The sequence below is a fragment of the Vicia villosa genome, linkage group LG6 (assembly GCF_029867415.1).
Source record: "Vicia villosa cultivar HV-30 ecotype Madison, WI linkage group LG6, Vvil1.0, whole genome shotgun sequence".
Classification (NCBI taxonomy): domain Eukaryota; kingdom Viridiplantae; phylum Streptophyta; class Magnoliopsida; order Fabales; family Fabaceae; genus Vicia; species Vicia villosa.
In genome coordinates, this window is record NC_081185.1 from 103,354,447 (window position 1) to 103,360,097 (window position 5,651).

General features: G+C 32.7%; 1 long non-coding RNA gene across 1 annotated transcript; it reads left to right on the forward strand.

The window, feature by feature from the left end:
• Positions 1-1,184: 1,184 nt before the first annotated feature.
• Positions 1,185-3,150, forward strand: LOC131611998 (uncharacterized). Its single transcript, XR_009287260.1, has 3 exons — positions 1,185-1,605; positions 2,395-2,446; positions 2,740-3,150. It is a non-coding gene; the product is annotated as an uncharacterized LOC131611998 (long non-coding RNA).
• The last annotated feature ends 2,501 nt before the right edge of the window (positions 3,151-5,651 follow it).

Below are 5,651 nucleotides of genomic sequence, written 5' to 3' on the forward strand. Positions count from 1 at the left end.
AGGAGTGAATACAACATTGTAGATCAATTACTACATACTCCGTCTAGGATTTCTGTTCTTTCCCTGCTATTGAGTTCTGAAGCTCATAGGGAAGCTCTACAGAAAGTTTTGGAACAAGCTTTCGTAGAACCAAGTGTTACTATAAGTCAATTCAACAACATCGTTGCCAACATCTCCGCCGGAACTAGCCTAAGTTTCTGTGACGAAGATCTTCCTGAAGAAGGAGTGGACCACAATCTTCCACTTCACATCTCAGTTGGCTGCATGGGTGATACACTCACAGGAGTCCTAATAGACAATGGATCCTCTCTCAACGCACTACAACATTTATTGTCTCTGGCAACACTTTTTTAGGCAATATGTCAAAAATGTTGCCTAAAATACATTTCTGGCAACGTTTTGTACTTGATTCCAACAATTTTTTTGCAACAACTTATAAATGTTCCCTAAACTCTCTTTGGGGACGATTTTCAAGCATACTCATGCATTTGTTTTGACAATACTTGATAAATGATCCCTAAAATATTTATGGGAACGATTTTTAATTGTTGTATTTTTTTAACCAAAGGCTACAATTTTTAAACGTTGCATAAATTAAACATCAATAAAAAATTTGACGGTAACTATTAATCAACATATATACAAGTTTATTTCATATTTATTTATTATAATTTTAATTTTAATTCTTTTAAAAAATTGTTGATTTATTATAATTATTTTATTCAATTAAAAATATTATAACAATAGTAATTTATTAAAATAATACAAAATAATATTTAAGTGTTGAATTACAATTTATATGATATAATTAATGTTATATAAATTTCATTTAAAAATGAATAACAATAATAAAGAATATATTATAATATTAATAGCGATAAATTTTATTAAAATAAGAAACCTATATTTATAACAAAAATCTATAAATTTATTAATGATAATAAACTCTGTTAACAATATAAATATAATATAATAGGATACCATAATATAAGTATAATATTAATTTTTAATAGTGTCAACATGATGACATTATAAAAAATTGAACTTAAACTTAAAAAAAAAAACGACACAAAAAAATTTATGGTCTAATTTTTACTTTTTAGTTTGAGTGGTGTATACATGTAGAAAAAAAACATATAATAATGAAACAAAAATATTATTAGTCCAAAAAAAACCTTAGCAATAAAAACTATGTTTTAGGTTAGCTCTCGTACAATTATTTCCCAGAAACCTTTTCTTCAAGCTCTCGTACAATTTTTTGTCTTCAAATTTGTTTTCAGATTTGATTTCCAATTTCATTCTTGTTTTCCCTCATAAACCAAGTCTAAACATATTTTGATTTTCACCTAATAATTTGAATCGATTTCCACCGTCGAAACCCAAATCGGTTTTGACATTCACCCCCCAAAGTCGATTTCGAATTTGACCGTCAAAATTGCTTTCGACTTTCATCTCTAAAATCGAAATCGATTCTACTTTAATTTCTGAAATCAAAACTAGTTTTCCTCATAACCGAAATCAAACTCCTGGATCTGCCGAAATTGAAATTGTCGAGTTTGAAATCAAAGTTCTTCTCTCATTTTGTTACTACTTGTCCCAACTCCGGTAAGAATCAAAAACCTTAAATATTTCATTTATATGAATTTGTATCATAATTATTATTGTTATTATATTGATTTGGAAGCTAGAAGATTGAATGTTCAATGTTAATATAACGTTTTCATTTGTTTACCCATATGTATCTTGGATTAAGCTTGTTTCAGTGTAATAGTTAACTTTAATTTTTGTTTCAACTGGTTTTGAATGGCATTATTGTTAATCTCCATATTTAAGAATATTTATTTTGTATAACTTATGCTTTTCTAGTTATTCGTGGACTTATTTTTTATAAGTTGATTGCAGGACTTTGAATCGTGCTAATATGTTACATTATCTATAAAGAAGTTGTTCACTTTGTCACGTGTTTTGGGATTTGTAGTGTTCACTTTGTGGTATTTGTTCAGTTATATTTTTTAATTTACAACAAACTCTTTGTTTTAAACAACTCCTAACTATTTTTTTGTCTTACTTGATAATCTCCAAAATCATCCTATTTAAATAGTTGTTTTAAATATGATTTGATAAAATTGGAAATTAGTCCAACAGTCCGTCGGATAGATCGTGTGGTAAGTACAAATGTTTGCTTTAAATATTAAGAGCTTATTGGCAAGTAATCTAAGGACCTATTAGAAAGATCCTAACTAACTTACTGGGTTATATGAGTCTAGTTTATAAGTATGTGTGTTGTTTGAGCTTTGGTAGATATATGGTTAGTGGAACTATATTTAGACTTTTTTTCTTATGTTTGATGGGATTACATATTAATGAATGTACTGTCAATTGACCATGATGAAGATGGACACCATATATATGATCCAACCAAAGGAGAGAAATGACATCAATGCAGGTATTATGGTTATATTTGATTAATTTTTTCATTGTGCTCTCTGAATGATATATTCCCTTAACTTTGAAGAGCTTCTTAGTTTCTATTCATGGATGTTTTTTGTTCTTTTCTGGTGGAATTTGGAAGAAAAAGTGTAATGATTTTTTTGTTTGCGGTTCTGTTTTAGTTATCTTTTTGTTCTTATTGTTGTCTTGGTTTTTAATTGTGTAGGATTTAACTCTTGAGGATTTTCTAAGTGTCTTTTGAACCAACACCATTTATGACTTGTGTATTTTGTTTTATTTTTTATGTAGAAATGTACCAATGAAAAAGATGATATAGAGGATTAATTATTTAAGTGGGCTATGTGCGTGAATGATGAATTTCAAGAGGACAAGTTTGATGATGATTTCATGAGGACAACGTAGTTGACAAAGAGTTCTAAGACAAAGATGAATGAGTTGGATGGTTTTTTTAGAGAGGACAAGTTTGATGATGATTTCATGAGGACAACGTAGTTGACAAAGAGTTCTAAGACAAAAATGAATGAGTTGGATGGTTTTTTTAGGCTTGTATCAATCATTAAACTTTCAAAAAGTTATATCTTTTTTCAATACTGTTAGTCATTTTTTTTACAAATATGTATTTGAATTAATGTATGAATTCAACTTTGTTAACACTTTGTAACATATCTTATTATTGGGTTATAATTGATTATAGTTACTAAATCAAAAATTCTAAATAATATGTTATATATATATATATAAAAGTTAGAAAAATCATTGTTTAAATTTTAGCATATATATAATTGTATTATATTTACATAATGAAAAAATAGGGAAAAAAATAAATATATATTCAGCAATGTAAAAGTATTGTTTTGAATGTTTTATTGTTTTAGGGAACGATTTGTGATTGACCCTATATATAGCAACACTTATAAATCGTTGTGTTAGATTTCACACAAAAACGTCCCCTATTCTTCATTTTAGCTACGCTTACTAATACTGTGCCCAAAGAGAAAAAAAGCGTTGCCTCAGACAAATGGCAACGCTCGCATAAAAGACACTTGAAAATCGTTCCCTATTCTTTTAGGCAACACTTTTTACACTTTTGGCAACAATTTTGAATTGTTGTTAGAGACGATAAATGTTGTAGTGACGTCATGCCTAAATCAACATTATCAAGATTATCTTTCGAAGATTACCCTCTGAGAAAAAGTCATGTCATCGTCAAAGCATTTGATGGATCAAGAAAGTCAGTTTTCGGAGAAGTAGATCTTCCCATAACTATTGGACCCTCAGACGTTCAAAATCACTTTCCAAGTTATGGATATCCCAGCGCAATACAGTTGTTTGCTAGGTCGCCCATGGATTCATGAGGCTGGGGCAATCACTTCAACACTTCATCAGAAACTGAAGTTCATAAGGAATGACAAATTGGTAACCGTATGTGGAGAACGAGCTCTGATCGTCAGTAACCTGTCATCATTCTCCGACATAGAACCAAAAGAAGTTGTTGGAACTAAATTCCAAGCACTTTCCTTGGACAAAGGAAAGGAGAAAGCAGCGTCTATCTCTTCATACAAAGATGCAATCCAAGTTGTAAAGGATGGCACTACCAGTGGTTGGGGGCACATTAATATTCCTACCAACAACAAGAACAGAACAGGAATTGGATTCTTTCCGACATCATCAAAAGCTATCCCAGGGATTGAAGTAGTTCTCCCTATTCAAGAAACTTTCTGCAGTGGAGGTTTTCTTCAACCTGTTCAACAAACAGTCAATATCATCGATACGGAAAGCACCGATGAAGAGGAATGGTTATCCTATCTTCACAAATCAGGATACATCGCCCTATCAGAGTCTGAACCACTTTGCTGTTATCCAAATGAAGAATCTGAAAGTAAGACTCAACCAAGCAGTGATGAAGTTACTGACAGCTTCACCACCAGAAGTCATGGTTCATCAGAAGAAGTTCCTCCTATCCCCAAAGAGACTTGGGATACATTAGGAGAACCAAGCGGAAAATTCGACTACATGGTGAAATACTCCGCTCCTGAAAGTTCAAAAATCTCTCTTGAAGATATTATTCCAACTGGATGGAACAGTGATTTTGAGTACCTCTCTCAGCCAAAAGAGATGTATAACCCTTGCTATTCAGCATCACCTACTGGTGAAGTCATCATTGAGGATTATATCCCCAAGTCACCTTCCGAGGCTAAGGATCTAGAGTTCACATATCTAGTCAATGCCATCTTGGGAGAAGAGCAAGACCAAAATACAGAAGAGGATGATCTCGAAAGTGTCTCCGACAACGAGTCTCTCCATTCAGAAGATTGGAAGTTTCCTCAAAAGAAAGTTCGACATACTCCACTTGGAAAGGGGTATGCTCACACCGCTCAGTCTGCTGAAGTAGAAGAAGATCGTCTGAGTGTTGCAAAGACAGTGGTTGGTAAATCAAGACCTACCACAGGCCAGCTTAAGCCTAAGGTTCCAGATTACTTAGTGCACAATGGGGTTCGCCACTATTGGACAGCTGTTGAAGTTTCAACTGTTGTTCGCACTCCTAAGTAGGAACTTTCACCGTTATTTTGTCCTCTCACCATAGCCCAGGGTGAAGAGATGTTTCATAGGGCTTTGCATTTTACTATTTCTTAGTTAAATGTCCCTCTTTGCTTCGCCCAAAGCAATAGAGTTTTGTTTTATAGGGTCTTTGTTTCAAGAAATGACTGTCCATAAATAAAAATGTCATTCTGTTCCTTCGTTTAGTTTTTCCTTTTCTTTTTTCGGAAATTGGTAATCCTAAAAAACACCCTTAAAAAACATCAAAAAAAATTATTAACTGCATACACCGAGTCTTCCCTCGTTGTCTAAATAAAACTTATCACACATATGCAGATTAATCATAAAATACCCCGTTGAAACGTGCGACCGTATGACTTCTCCAAGCTTTGAGTTTCCTGTATTCGAGGCAGAGGAAGAAGAAGACGAAGAAATATCAAAGGAAATTTCACGGTTACTTCAACAAAAGGAAGAGGCCATTCAGCCATACAATGAGCCTCTAGAGATCATTAACCTTGGTTCCGATGGAAACAGAAGAGAGGTTAAGATTGGAGCTTCGCTCAGTTCAGAGATCAGAGAGAGTTTGATACAGCTACTCAAAGAATTCTCAGATGTCTTCGCTTGGTCTTATCAAGATATGCCAGGGTTGGATACCAGTATAG